Source organism: Erpetoichthys calabaricus, chromosome 9 (genome assembly GCF_900747795.2).
Source record: "Erpetoichthys calabaricus chromosome 9, fErpCal1.3, whole genome shotgun sequence".
In the NCBI taxonomy this organism is placed as follows: Eukaryota; Metazoa; Chordata; class Cladistia; order Polypteriformes; family Polypteridae; genus Erpetoichthys; species Erpetoichthys calabaricus.
The window spans coordinates 189,002,535-189,017,411 of NC_041402.2; the positions used below are offsets into that span (position 1 = coordinate 189,002,535).

Sequence of the window (14,877 nt, forward strand, 5' to 3'; positions counted from 1 at the left end):
ATAGATTGAAAATCGGTTACTTGAGTATTTCACTACAACTGTCTGTTAAATACAAATGAATAAAAAAAATTAAAACGTAATAAAAAGTAAATGAAAACTTACATTAGTTTAACGCCTCATCAAAAATAATATTCTAAATTACTTTATCCTCTAACTTGCATTCTATAAATGTTGTTTTTTTGCATTTCTGTTCATATATTGTTGGGGACATTTTTGTCTTTTTCGTTTATTGAACGATTCTCTTTGTTCTTGATTTATATTATATGTAGTTCTTTTTTGTTCATTTTCTTTTTTTCCCCCACATTCTTTATCAGTTCTTGCCACTCTTTTTCTATTGCGATCTAAAATTCAACGTTCCTGAATAGATAATTTGCATTTCTGCCTTGCCATTATAACCGATTGCATTGAAGGGTGAGTTAGCACTGAGAGTGTCAAGGGGTGGTACAGACAAGAGGATGTGTGCAGTAGGAGTAATGATTGGGCAAGCAGTGTGGAGGGGCGTGGTCAAGGCTGAATATTGCAGACACGACAGATAACTTTTTTTAATAGAGAGATACAACTCTACCTGTCCAGAGTTGGTTCTTGCCTTAAATCTCCCCCAGCTGGGTTGAAAAATGAAATGTAATTGTGGGTTCCTATTCTTTATCAGCCAGGAGAGCAAAACTATAATCTATTAGTTGGCAATCTTGGTAGCACAGTGTTAGTGCTGCCTTACAACAAGGAGACTCAGGTTCAAGCCCCAGAGAACAGATAGAAAGTTACACCTAAACAGCTGATTAAAAAAAAATGAAATGGCAAATTTTCTTAGTTGTTATTGGGCTTATATTAATGAAACAGTTCAACTTTAATCAGCAACATTACAGAAAACAACAAAGCAAATTTTTTGACATTAAGAAACAAAATATTGTAGTTTATACCTTTTTACAGGTGTCATATCGAAGTGCTAGGTACAAATTTCAATGCGCCACATAAACACAAGTTTAAAATAATACAGCATATACATAGCCACCCCAATCACAACTGGAGCACTAAGAGGAAAAGAGGGATATATAGTAAGTGTTGTGTCCTACACTCCAAAGGCTTGGGCCCCTACGTCACACTGCCTGTAAAAACAACAGGAATCAAGAACACTTGAAAGGTTACCCAGTGACATATTCTTTTCACAGAATACAGTACAACTACAGTGGGGGGAAACAAAGATTTGATCCCCTGCTGAATTTGTAAGTTTGCTGACTTACGAAGAAATGAACAGTCTCTAATTTTGATGGTAGTTTCATTTTAATGGAGAGACAGAATATCAACTAAAATATCCAGAAAAAAAACACATTACATAAAAGTTATAAATTGATTTGCATGTCATTGAGAGAGGAAAAAAGGATCTGATCCCCTACAACCCAGCCAGAATTCTGGCTCCCACAGATCACAATCAATCTATCAATTCCAGATACTCCTGATCTCAACTCAGGTGTGCTTCATACACATCACGTCTACAGAATCAATTTCTTCCATTCCAACCTCTCCACCACCATGGGTAACACCAAAGAGCTGTCAAAGGATGTCAGAGACAAGATCTGCTCAAGGCGGCACAAGTACAGGCCCATCTTAGGTTTGCCAGTGAACATCCGGGCCTGTACCTGTGCCTTCTTGAGCAGGGGGACCTCACGGGTGCTGCAACATTTCAACCCATTATGGCATAGTGTGTTACCAGTGGTGTTCTTGATGACTGTGGTGGTCCCAACTACTTCAGATCATTAACAAGCTCCTCCTGTGTAGTTTTGGACTGATCCCTCAACTTTCTCATGATCATCCTCACCCCATGAAGCCAGATCTTGCATGGACGTCCAGGATGAGGGTGACTGATGGTCATTTTGTATTTATCTTCCATTTCCGAATAATCGCACCAACAGTTGTCACCTTCTCACCAAGCTTCTTGCTGGTGGTCTTGTAGCCCATCCTAGCCTTGTGCAGGTCTTGTCCCTGACGTCCTTTGACAGTTCTTTGGTGTTGCCCATGGTGGTGGAGTGGTTGGAATGAAAGTACTTGATTCTGTGGACAGGTGGGCTTTATACACATCAAGAGTTGAGATCAGGAATATCTGTGATTGATTGATTGTGTGGCACACAGACAACCAGTGACAGCCAAAATTGCCACAGGGGATCAAATCCTTATTTCACTCAATGACATGCAAATTAATTTACAACTTTTATATAATGTGTTTTTTATGGATTTTTGGTTGATATTCTCTCTCTCTCTCTCTCCATTAAAATGAAACTACCATAAAAATTAGAGACCGTTCATTTCTTTGTAAGTGAGCAAACTTACAAATCCAATCAAATCAGATCAGATACTTCTTTCCCCCCACTGTATTAACTATGCAAAATAAACTATGTTGACCTAATGCAGTTCCTCCATCTTTGCATTACTTTGGGCACTTAATTTGTCAAAAATAATAATGTTAAACACAAATCCCACTAATAAAATACCATTCATTCAGTTAATTCAGTTATCAGCACTTACCTCTGACTGCCTAACCTACATAAAATTCTTGTTCAGAGTGGTTGCCACAAGACAACAAAAATCACCAATAGACACTAACAGTCCTAACAGAGTTGCTGCAGTAATTTCAAATGTGTCTCCAATTATATCTGCCTGTTGTGAATGTGTCACACAGCCATGTTGCTTACATTTCATGATCAAGCTGAAAGATTATTCCACATTGTTAAAAAGTGAGCTATCGGTAATAACATCAAAAATTATGCAAAGATCAATTTCTCAGAAATATGAATTTTACTGTCACTAAGTGAAAATATATTATGAACTTGACTGAGAAGTGTTTTATGTATTTTTGTTTAGGAACAGAAGCATATCAACATACTCTGGAGTTCTTTGGTGTGTGCAACCTATTAACTAACACAGGGGTTTCAACCTGTGAGGTGCAGCCCCTTTCCTGTCAAGGCACAAAATTACGACACGTAAACATGCAAGTAAAATGAAAAACAAAGAACGTGGTGAGGATGACCAATTTGATTTTCATCCACTAGGTGGTGGTGTAGCAGCAGTCCGGCCTCTGTCACCAGCTGATCACGATACCCCCGTATTTTTGCCTATTTTTGTTATGTCTTGTACCATGTCATTGGGCGGTGAAAGGCACATTATAAATAAAATGTATTATTATTATCATCATCATCAAGCGATCGTGCAATCACCACAGTCAAAATGGACACGGCTTGCAGATTATTTCACGGAAAATGTACTGTAAGAACACTTAAGTGTTTACTTAATTTCAATAGAATATCAGATTCTCATTGTTAATTAGATTAGGATATTGTCTTTTACCCCCTGTAAGTTAACATTAAATAGAACCTTCTTAGCTGTCTCTGTAAAACTGAGTGTTAATTAACTCTTTCAGGGCCAATTATTTTTTTTCATTTTCTCCCAGGTCAGAATATTTTTCCCAAAAACTCAGTTTTCTAAAAAGTATACAAATCAAACACTATATGCATTTAACATTAAACAGTAGCTTTGTCACACTGCTTACATACTTACTACATACCTGTTTGTCTAACCATTTATATTCTGAAAGGCACAAAAAAACCACTTGCATCAAAATCAGAGTTTGATAAGTCAGAGCCCGATTCAGAAACGATATGCAAAATGCAAGAAAATAAATAATGCACACAGAGTATTTTGCTTTACACATTCGCTTTGCTCTTTTGCCTGACGTCAATGCCATTCTAGACGCTGTTTATGCTCCTCACACACACACACACACACACACACACACACACACACACTTGATGTCAAGTCAGTGAGTCTAACAGTCCTCCTAGCAAAGAGGGTCTACCTGTAACGTGATGGTGAGTGTTGCCGATGTCTACAGCTGATTATTACCCCCTGCCCCTGGATGTCGAGTAAAATCAACATCCAACCTCAACCCCTGCTGTCGACAAAAGTCGACATCCGCCCTAAAGGAGTTAAGCCAGTTAGGAAACATTCTCATTGCTAGCACGGTCTGTCAGATATGTTTGCCAACAGGAGATTGCCACACAGTATTCTGACTTTTTATTTGAACATCTGAAAATATGACTGTATGACCAAACAGAGAAATATGAAACCTTAAACAGAATTTTCTTTAAACAAGAACTTTTCCTTTCCTGCCTTCAGTTTTTTTTCTCTTTTTGTGTGAACTGTTTTGCTTTGAATTTTTACTAAAACTTTTAAAACGAAGATCTTTGGTCTGTAGAATTATTTAAACACGCATCACACTGTTGCTAGGACTGTCCTATGAGGCAAACTAAAAGCTGCTGAACTTTGGTAATTTGGGACAAACGCAGGTACATGTGCAAGAGGTCAAGATCAACAACTTCACCAAACCTACGGTAGAATATTTTCTGTCCCATTATCATCACTACAGTGCACTCTCTCTGGCACACTAACACGGAATACTTTCAGCCAACAAATTATTCCACAGAAGTGAGTCATGAAACAATGCGCCTTTAGAATGCCTTGCGGTAAATTTAACAAGTCAGAAATTTTCTTTTTAATTTTACTTTTTATTATTTGGGTGTGTGTTCAAACTATAGTGTGTAGTGTGTGTGGGTTATTTATTTTTAATTGATGAGCATCTGTAAAAACCCCAACTGGACAAGTAACGTTCACACAAACATTAGAAAGTTTTTCTTTAGAGTGAGAACTGTAGACACAGGGTATAAGATACCAAGTACTGTAGACAGACAGTAAGACTTCAGGAATCTTCAAAACTCGACTTAACGTTATTTTGGGGGATTTAAGTAAATAGGACTGGCAAGTGTTGTTGGGGTGAATGGCCTGTTCTCGTCTAAATGTTTCCAACATTCTATATAGCTGCCCTGAATAATGAAGTATCTTACAAGCAGACTGTAGTTTGCGAGGTTCAAAAACTACGTTTCTGAAACAGATGTGCGCAACACTGGAGCACTGCTAGGAACAGTCCTGTCTGCTTCTCTCTTCACTCTGTACACCTCCAACTATAAATATAACAGCAGGTCAGGTCACTTGCAGAAATCCTCAGATGATGCTGGCAGAGGAGAGGATTCAAGTGAAGAACTTTGCTTCTTGGCGAAAATTGCCCGCATGTTAACATCAGCAAAACCAAGGAAGTGGTTATTGACTTTCTCCGCAGCAAAAAGCCTCTATGTCTGATCACTATCCCGGAAGTGGATGTAGAGGTAATGAACTCTTTCAAGTATGTGAGGGTCCACATCAATGACAGGTTGTACTAGTCTTAGCACACAAAGGATCTATAGAAGAAAGGGTAGAACAGTCTCTTTTGTTCTTACAAGACTGCATTCCTTTAATATGAGTAGCAACATCCTTCACATCTTCTATATCTCTGTGATGGCCAGTGCAATTTTCTATGCTGTGGTATAATAAGCTAACATCACTTCAAGAGAGGCCCACTGAATTAACAAGCTAATTAGAAGGGCAGGCTCAGTTATGGGATACACTCAGGACTCCCTGAAAGTAGCAAAGGAGAGAATTAAAACAAAACCGAGTACCATTATGAACAATGCTACACATCCTCTCCATGACACACAAACACTGAGGACTTTCTGCCAATGAGTAATTCAGCAAAAGTGTACCAAAAAGTGCTACAGGGGCTCCTTTAAACCAACAACAATATGCCTGTATTTGGCCTTTGAACCCCTGCAGATTTTGTTTTTTTTTTTTTTTCTTTCTCCCATCTAATTGGAGTTTTTTTTTGTTGTTGTTTTTCTGTCCTCATGTCCATCTGACCTTACCATGTTTTGTTGTTACTAATTCTTTAATACTACTGCATAATCCTAATTGATTTTTCTTTTCTTGTAACTTTCTTTTTGCCATCTTGTAAAGCACTTTGAGCTACACTTTTGTATGAAAATGTAAATAAATATTGTTGTTGCTATATAGCTTCACACTGCAACTGGACCGCGAAGTTTTTCCTTTTTAATCATTCTGGTGGGTGATCAGACTGGAGTGTGTATATGTATGTGTGTGTGTGTGTGTGTACATATATATATATATATATATATATATATATATATATATATATATATATATATATATATATACACACACACACACAGGGAATGTCAAAATTATGTTAACATTTGAATGACGGAAACCATTTATCCACAAAACATACTTCATATGTGCAAGATGATTTACAGGAATGTCGCAACCTGTTCGCCATCATGTTTAACACATGTACCATATGTGGCACATAGATTGTCCACAAAAAATTATATATACATAGCAGTACCATTAGCGTTAACATAATTTTGACTCACCCTGCATATATCTGTTTATGTACGTATGCATGTGTGTATTTAATTTAAAGAGCTTCTATAAAAGCTGGCGCCTTCAACACCATCCAACCTCTTCTCCTTAGGGACAAGCTGACAGAGATGGGAGTAGATTCATACCTGGTAGCATGGATCGTGGACTATCTTACAGACAGACCTCAGTATGTGCGTCTTGGGAACTGCAGGTCTGACATTGGGGTCAGCAACACAGGAGTGCCGCAGGGAACTGTACTTTCTCCGGTCCTGTTCAGCCTACATACAATCGGACTTCCAATACAACTCGGAGTCCAGCCACATGCAAAAGTTCGCTGACGACACTGCTATCGTGGGGTGCATCAGGAGTGGGCAGGAGGAGGAGTATAGGAACCTCATCAAGGACTTTGTTAAATGGTGCGACTCAAACCACCTACACCTGAACACCACCAAAACCAAGGAGCTGGTGGTGGATTTTAGGAGGACCAGGCCCCTCATGGACCCCATGATCATCAGAGGTGACTGTGTACAGAGGGTGCAGACCTGGGAGTGCAGCTGGATGATAAATTGGACTGGACTGCCAATACTGATGCTCTGTATAAGAGAGGACAGAGCCGACTATACTTCCTTAGAAGGCTGGTGTCCTTCAACATCTGCAATAAGATTCTGCAGATGTTCTATCAGACAGTTGTGGCGAGCGCCCACTTCTATGTGGTGGTGTGCTGGGGAGGCAGCATAAAGAAGGACGCCTTACGCCTGTACAAACTGGTGAGGAAGGCAGGCTCTATTGTAGGCATGGAGCTTTTCAGGTTGACATCTGTGGCAGAGCGACGGTCGCTGAGCAGACTCCTGTCAATCATGGAGAATCCACTGCATCCACTGAACAGGATCATCTCCAGACAGAGGAGCAGCTTCAGCGACAGACTGCTGTCACCGTCCTGCTCCACTGACAGACTGAGGAGATCGTTTCTCCCCCACACAATGCGACTCAATTCCACTCAATGGGTGAACGTTAACATTATACAAAGTTATTGTCTGATTGTATACCTGCATTGTTATCACTCTTTAATTTAATATTTTCTTTATCACTATGCTGCTGGAGTATGTGAATTTCCCCTTGAGATTAATAAAGTATCTACCTATCTATCTATCTAACTATCTATCTAAAAGCCAAATATCCCCACGTGGACAAATAAACTTCTTTCTATTTAAAACTTTAATGAAGACATCAAAGCATTTAAAAGTAATGCCTCCAAGTAAGGAAGTTAAAGCAGACACAACAATTCAGCAAGAAGTGGAAATTCCAGCAAGAATAACAGGGACAACTTTGACATTTAGTGGCACTCGATCATTAATAATCTATTCCGTACTGCTCAGCAGACACAAATGCATTCCATTATTGTGTTAATAAATAATCTAACACGGTAAAGACAACTTCAGCCCCCATTCGGTATACCCTTTTATATTTAAATGAATTAATGTGATTAATAATCTAAAGTCGGGTGCTACGCCCTTCTCCTCCCGTCCCTCCTTACAGTCGCGTAGGTCACGTAGGCCCCCGCTGGAACGATTACTTCAACGATTCCGAGTTCATTTCTCACGATAATATCCCGTGTTACTTACAGCAGTTCCACACACCAACATAAACACAAAAGAGACTGCCCGCCAGGTGGAGGACGATTAGGCTCTGTAAATCCCCTTCGCTCGCACTGCAAGGCACGCTAATAATAAAAGCCGAACATCGGCGAGCGCGAGTTAGACAAACGCGGGCATGCAGTGGACTCTGCGCATGCGCCTTCCTTAAAAAAAAAAGCCAATAGCACTCACCACGTGCCTCCCGCGACAAGCTTCACTTGTCACTTTTATGCCATTACATTACGTTTGTTAACAACGTGGACAAAGCAAAATGCTTTCCACCGCCCCCGCTTTATTTACCTCTCCAAGACTGACAGCCACAATAAGTCGCTAGATATCAGGGTAGCAACGCCGCCGCACAACGGAAGCCGACGAGGGGGCGGGTCCCAGAACAACGGTCTGATTGCGCCCCAGAACGGAGTTGCTGCCCCCTAGCGGAGTCCGCCAATGGAGTGAAAAACACGTTAAAATGCTGTAGCACGTGTTCCACGTTTTCGATCTCATCATGACACAAAAATAAACAAACGCTTCCCTGCAGACTGTTCATTTATTGTTTTTTGAGGTGGTTTACTATCCATTTACTTAACCCCGATAATCCAGTAGTTGAGTTAGCATGGAATCGAGCCTGTCATAGAAGCATAGATTGAAATGATTTATCAATCATTAAAGTACTAGGGTGTTGTACCGTGTTAGCCATTACGACTGTAGAGAAAAGCCAAGCAAAATGACACCTTTTATTGGCTAACTAAAAAGATTACAATATGGAAGCTTTCGAAGCAACTCAGGCCCCTTCTTCAGGCAAGGTCATCTCTGCTCACCCCCTTGGGTCTTCTCAGCAGAGCCAAGAAGCCAGCAAATGTGGTGCCCTCTCTGGCTTTTACACCAGCCACTCTGTCACCGTCTCAACCATGCCCAATCTACGCGATAGGGGGTCTCTCTCTCTCTCCCCCTCTCTCTCATTCTTTCTATCTCTCTGAATTGCCTTTCCCAAGATTTCTTCCATTTTATTTTCCCTGCAAGGGTCTTTTTTTGGGGGGAGTTTTTTCTTCTCATTTTAGGGGGCTTTGGGATGTCAAAAAACATGACTTGTTTAAGTCCATTGCAGCATTCCTTGTGTGATTTTGGCCTATACAAGAAATGAATTGTTGTTTTTGTCATTGTCACCATCATTCAACATTTGCATGAGGAACAGCTGGAGATCTCCGGTTACTCCAGTTTCTATGCAGAACATTAATATCCCACCTCTGGAGCACCATGCCTCCTCTTCACCATGGGACACCCTGACTGCTTTGTCTCCTTTCTGATCACCCGATTCTGCCGCTCTCTTCTTTCTCCTCCATTCTTTTTTGTTTTTTTTCCTCTCAGATCTCAGACCCCTTTTGGCCTTGTGCATGGAGACGCTTTCCATAACAACCCACAGAGCGTCACTGAGGAATGGCTGTGCTGACTGCGCCCACACATGGACGAGAAATCAGCCAATTTCCCAATTAAACATTCCGGGGCAACACGACTTACTGCTGGCACGTACCAACACCCACTAACTGCTGGGGTGGACTCTGGACTTTTGAACAAATAGAACACAAAGAGTGAGCATCAATGACTGTTTCTCTGATAGCCTAAGTAAATCTGTGGGTGCTCGGCAAGGGTACCGCCAGTCTCCTCTTTTGTTAATCCTGTTTATGAATGACTGCAGGAGTTCACACACAGATAGACACATCCTGAAATTTGCAGATGACTCTGTCATTGTGAGTCTTCTATAAGATAAGGATGAGAGCCATGGCCCTATTGTCAATGAATTCATACAATGGTGCAATCGCTCTGATTTACGACTCTAATATTTCCAAGATAAAAGTTATGGTTATAGATTTCAGATGCTCCCCACCATCCACTGTCTCACCTTTAATTAAAGTGGACACAGTGGAGATGGTACAGCAATACAAATATCTGGGAACAGTCATTGGTAACAAACTAAACTTCTAGAAAATATGTAAAAAAAAAAAAAGGGCAGTCACGACATTTCTTGCTTACGAAACTCAACTGTTTTAAAGTGGACAAAACCACGATGACCCTTTTTGTATAAATCCTAATTGAATCCATTGTCACATGGTTTGGAAACCTCAGCAACAAGAATATAAATCATCTAAACAACATTATAAAAATCTGCAGTAGAATTATTGGTTCACATCCAATGTCTATCACAGAAATGTATTGCAAACAGGTTAGAAAGAAAGCCAGCTCAATTTTGCCAGACAGTAGCCATCCTCCTGTCTCTAAATTCCAGCTGTTTGCCATCAGGCTGCAGATTTAGGTTTCCAAAGGTAAAGAGTAACAGATTTAAGAACTGGAGCTATGAGCATTTTAAATTCTGTTACTTGTAGGGATGATGCTAAATGTTAAATTCTGCATTATTATTTTGTATACTGTTGAAAGTAATTATTCTACCTTGTATTGGTCTTGGGCGGCACGGTGGCGCAGTGGGTAGCGCTGCTGCCTCGCAGTTGGGAGATCTGGGGACCTGGGTTCGATTCCCGGGTCCTCCCTGCGTGGAGTTTGCATGTTCTCCCCGTGTCTGCGTGGGTTTCCTCCCACAGTCCAAAGACATGCAGGTTAGGTGGATTGGCGATTCTAAATTGGCCTTGGTGTGTGGGTGTGTTTGTGTGTGTCCTGCGGTGGGTTGGCACCCTGCCCAGGATTGTTTCCTGCCTTGTGCCCTGTGTTGGCTGGGATTGGCTCCAGCAGACCCCCGTGACCCTGTGTTCGGATTCAGCAGGTTGGAAAATGGATGGATGGATGTATTGGTCTTAAGAGTGTATTTATGCAATAACATTGGTTGTCAAATGTTGTGTCTGCTTGTCTATTGGGTCTTTGTAACAATGGCTTCTGCTTTTGAACTTGACTGCTGTAAACAAATTTCCCTCTGGGATAATAAAGTCTACCTAAACCTTAACCTAAACCTACACGAAGTCTGAGCTACACTGTTTTAATAAAAATCTTGCACCACCAAGGACCCTTGACACACTTCAACCAAATTTTTTTAATGATCCTGGTTTTCCATTTTTGGATTCTTATTAAGAAATACAGTATGGGCAGTGTTGTCACCCTACTGTGTTTGAACCCAGGTTTAACTCTAACTTGGGTTATCAGTTAACTACCTTAAGCCTGTTGTCTCTTTAGTTAATTCCAAAAAAATGATGCTGAGGCAGGTGTGACAGCAAAAACTTCATTTTCTTAGCAAGTCGAACTGTAGAACACCATACGGTGCCACCTGCCACCTACTTCTTCAGGAATGACCCTTTACATTTTTGGTTCCAAACTAAAACATCCGCTATAATTCCACAACCTAAGAGAATAACCAGAGTTCCCCTAATGCAATACAATATATAAGTAGTACCAGAGTCCTCCTAATGCAATACAATATATATGTAGTACCAGAGTACCCCTAATATATAACTAGTACCAGAGTCCCCCTAATGCAATACAATATATATGTAGTGACAGAGTTCCCCTAATGTAATACAATATATAAGTAGTACCAGAGTCCCCCTAATGCAATACAATATATATGTAGTGACAGAGTTCCCCTAATGTAATACAATATATAAGTAGTACCAGAGTACCCCTAATATTTAAGTAGTACCAGAGTTCTCCTAATATATAACTAGTACCAGAGTCCCCCTAATGTAATACAATATATAAGCAGTACCAGAGTACCCCTAATATTTAAGTAGCACCAGAGTTCCCCTATTGCAATACAATATATAAGTAGTACCAGAATTCCCCTCATGTAATACAATATTTAAGTAGTACCAAAGTTCCCCTAATGCAATGTTTCTATATATGTAAAATCCAACGTCTGTCTGTATGTCTGTCCGCTTTTCATGAGAGAATTACTTAACGGTGTTAGAGCAGGCTTTTCTCTATAATTTGCTTGAACATTCCGGATGATTTTGAGTCCAAGGGGAGGGGGAGGCAGGACCTCAGGAGTAGGGAGCCAGGCAGGGCAGGGCCCTCCTCACTCACGTGCCAGCCTCCATTCGAGTTGGTCTACCTGTCGCCACGTGCTGGAGCGGGCCTTCCCTCTACTAAGTTAACAACACCTGTTTGTTCAGCAGACATTATCATCTACAGATTGTTAAGGAGTAACGTTTGATGTTTTTGAGAGAGAGAGATCAGAGCTGTGTGTGTTTTAGAGGGCACCTTCTCATTGGAAGAGATATCATGGCCACGTGCTGTTGTCCCCACACGGGGGACGCTCTCCCATCAGAGCTGAACACAATCAGATACAGTGCCAACATTTGATGTCACAGCATACCTACCTTCCACTTGGCCTGAGATACCTTGACAACTTTTTACATTTTTGGCAAAGAGGTCACAAGCTACATTCCCTCCTCTGATAGCAAAACCAAAAATATTATATAACAAGAGGGCCTTGTGTATGATAGCTATCAATATAAATTCTTCTCAATACAAATTATTACATTTTTTTTTATTGATTTATAAAGTTTGTCCTGTTGCACTACTACTTGGGTGGAGCCGCTGGGGACAGCTAGTAATATATAAGTAGTACCTCACTTTACTACAGAACCAAAGCAATGATATCTGATGCACTGATGATCTGAATTAGCTTGATTTGGACAACTGTACCCTACATCTTCTCCAGGGTTACTTCTTGATTTTGGTAATTGCAATCGGAGTTAAGCTCCTGTACAGGCAGTGGGTGAAGCTGGCATTGTGTATGAGCTGTTTGATTTGTAATAGCCTGGGATGTGTCCTGAAGGTGTGTGTGTGTGTGAGCATGCTCTCTCTGCCATTTTCTATCTTGTAAGGAGTAGACCAATATCACGATCTTAAGAAAGTTGACCAGAAAGAATCGAGTATAACTACATGTTTATGTGCACCGGAAACTACACATTTAGAATTATCAGGTTGTATTGTTTGGGTTTGCAAAGCCACATTCTATTTGCTTAACATGGCAATAGTTATAAAAAAACATACTATCTATAATACATAATTAAGTGATCAAAAAGAACAGCGAGTCTGTGTTAAATTTTGTTTTCTCTTAGGAAAAACAGCTGCTGAAACTGTAGTGATGCTTGAAACTGCTTTTAAAGAGGAAGCTTTAAGTAAAACACAGGTCTACTAGTGGGTTTCACCTTTCAAACAAGGGGAAGTGTCACTTGATCTTTGCTCCGTGCGACTGTTTCTTGTTGCCGCGTATGAAAAAAGAACTCAAAGTAAAGTGTTTTTGTACCGTGAAGGAAGTCAAAGAAAAATCACCACAGGACTTGGACAACGTTCCTCTTCAGCAATTCCAAAAATGTTTCCACCAGTGGGAAAACCAATGGGACAAGTGCATTCATTTACATGGAGAATACTTTAAAGGAGGGGCGGCACGGTGGCGCAGTGGGTAATGCTGCGGCCTCGCAGTTACGAGACCCGGTTTGCTTCCAGGGTCCTCCCTGCGTGGAGTTTACATGTTCTCCTCGTGTCTGTATGGGTTTCCTCCCACAGTCCAAAGACATGCAGGTTAGGTGCATTGGCGATTCTAAATTGTCACTAGTGTGTGCTTGGTGTGTGTGTGCCCTGCGGTGGGCTGGCACCCTGCCCGGGGTTTGTTTCCTGCCTTGTGCCCTGTGTTAGCTGGAATTGGCTCCAGCAGACCCCCGTGACCCTGCTGTTAGGATATAGTGGGTTGGATAATGGATGGATGGATACTTTAAAGGAGACTAAAGTTTCAATAAGTAAAAATTATTAAAACATTTTTTTTTTCAATTCCAATTATTTTTGGGTACCCCCTCATATATATCTCTCTATTATAATAAAAAAAATCCTGGGATGAAACATGACTTTTTCAGAGAGATACTTTCATGTCTCACGAGACGAGACTTTGTGTCAAGAGATTTAACCACATCCGGAGCTGGAAATAAAAGACAAAGAGTAGATGACAAAGTAGAACGTCGTAATGAATTCAAAAACATTGGCATGATACACATGCAGAGCAGGTTAGTGACAATGAAAGTACTAACATTCGAAAGTTTCTGAAAAATTGATAGTAAAGGTTGCATTAGCACAAACAAACAAACGGAAATTATTACTCGGTGAAATAACGGAACAGCGAAAAGAGATTGAATATATTGTTTGGTCTTAAACTTTAAGTCGGAGACTTGTAGATCATCTAATTCGTGTTGCCATCAGGGATAAGTAGTGTTTCTTCCCAATGAAGAGGCCTATCTGCGAGAATTAAAAGATTTGTTGTTTGGTGAAAGTGAAATCCACATATGCGAGTGGCAGAGACACGAAGTTGCTGGTGCGTAGCGCAGGCCGAGGGGTGGGCGAGCAAAGCGAGCAGGGGGCGTATATATAAATATAATATGTAAATATCTATAAACTGCTCAAAAAAAATTAAAGGAACACTTTGAAAACACATCAAATCTAAATGGGAAAAAAAATCCTGCTGGATATCTCTACTGATATGGACTGGGTAATGTGTTAGGAATGAAAGGATGCCCATCATTTGCTGGAAATGAAAATTATCAATCTACAGAGGTAAAAATTCAAAGACACCCCAACTCCAAATCGTATACTCAGTAGTTTGTATGACCCACCACACACCAGTCATGCTGAATAATGTTACATGCAGCATAACGTTCTCCACGGCTTCTCCAGACCCATTCACGTCTGTCACATGTGCTCAGGGTGAACCTGCTCTCATCTGTGAAAAGCACAGGGTGCCAGTGGTGGACCTGCCAATTCTGGTATTCTATGGCAAATGCCAATTGAGCTCCACGGTTCCCACTAGAGGACGTCAGGCCCTCAGGCCACCCTTATGAAGTCTGTTTCTGATTGTTTGGTCAGAGACATTCACACCAGTGGCCTGCCTGCCTGCTGGAGGTCATTTTGTAGGCTCTGCCAGTGCTCATCCTGGTCCTCTTTTAATACCGGTGGG

At 40.8% G+C, this 14,877-nt stretch overlaps 1 protein-coding gene across 3 annotated transcripts in view; it reads right to left on the reverse strand.

Annotated features, from left to right (window-relative positions):
- asb6 (ankyrin repeat and SOCS box containing 6) overlaps positions 1-8,292 on the reverse strand; it is a 28,169-nt gene extending 19,877 nt beyond the window's left edge. The window contains exon 1 of one of the 3 annotated variants that reach the window (XM_028808658.2): positions 8,232-8,292. The gene's annotated coding sequence lies outside the window, so the exon portion shown is untranslated. Of the gene's footprint in view, positions 1-7,919; positions 8,083-8,123; positions 8,201-8,231 lie in introns of those variants that run through there. The other 2 variants (XM_028808660.2, XM_028808659.2) reach the window with 2 other exon arrangements.
- Positions 8,293-14,877: the final 6,585 nt, after the last annotated feature.